Genomic DNA, 1,161 nt, shown 5'->3' with positions numbered 1-1,161 from the left:
TTGCAAGAGGATGGTATAAGGTTTCCTTGGAAACCATACTGGACGTGTACTTGTCCATTGCAAGCCGACTGCAAACTGTTTTTGATGGCATCGGTTTTTCTATACCTTACTTATCATAGTAATGTGTTTTCTTTTCTATATTTTTGTCCACCCTCTGTACATTAGGAACGTTATCATGGACACGTGGACTCGATGCCACAGATAACTGTCGCCTCATTGCGTTCCAGAGGTGTGCCGCCATGCCATTTAGCGACGGATGCTCATAATGTTTTGACCTATGAGGGTGTAGTCACATTGTTTATCGTTTGGTTCTAATTCTTGGGTTTCTTCCCAGGCTATAGACCGCAAGTATCCGGCACGTAAGTTAGTCTAGAAAATTTAGGTCTCCCTTCGCCCTCTAGCAAGCCTACGAAAGGATGTCTCATTCTCTAGGCTGTCTTATCTTATTGTAGTCCGCGGAAATGGTCTAGCGGATCGGAGCAGGGTGGTGGGGGGGCGAGTGGGGGGGTGGGGGGAGCTCTTGAACTGCCCGTCCCGAAATCCGGAGTGCAGGCTTCTTATTCATCAAAGTATTTTCGTACACTTCTAGAAGCGGGTTCCCACGATTCCGCTAAACATCGTTTAGGCAGTTGTAACTCTACGTCCTCTCTCTCTCTCTCTCTCTCTCTCTCTCTCTCTCTCTCTCTCTCTCTCTCTCTCCCCCCCCCCCCTCTCTCTCCCTCTCTGCCTCCCACTCCACCTTCCCCATCCCCTTGAATAAACTTCTACAGCCGCCTGTGCTGCCATGGTGGAAAGTTCTTAAAATATCGAGGGTCACTGTCCTGTCCTCCTACATGCTATTATCTAACTCATAAGTGGGAAGAAGAGTGGCTGTGCATTACGTAAAACATGCTCCACTCTTGAAGTCGGCCGAGAGGTACCCCTCAGAGTCATTCAGTTAGTGGCTCTGAGCACTATGGGACTTAACATCTGTGGTCATCAGCCCCCTAGAACTTAGAACATTCAGTTAGTGGTGATTACACTTGCTACAAATAGTCTTTACATCTGCAGCTACATCCCTTCTCTGCAAGCCACTGTGAAGAGCAAGGCAGAGTTTACCCCACATAAGGCTTTCTTCCGTCTCCATTCGCGTATTAAGCGCGGGGTAGAATAGATCTTTAA

The sequence above is a fragment of the Schistocerca americana genome, chromosome X, assembly GCF_021461395.2.
Source record: "Schistocerca americana isolate TAMUIC-IGC-003095 chromosome X, iqSchAmer2.1, whole genome shotgun sequence".
In the NCBI taxonomy this organism is placed as follows: domain Eukaryota; kingdom Metazoa; phylum Arthropoda; class Insecta; order Orthoptera; family Acrididae; genus Schistocerca; species Schistocerca americana.
Note: the sequence above shows the minus strand (reverse complement) of the source record.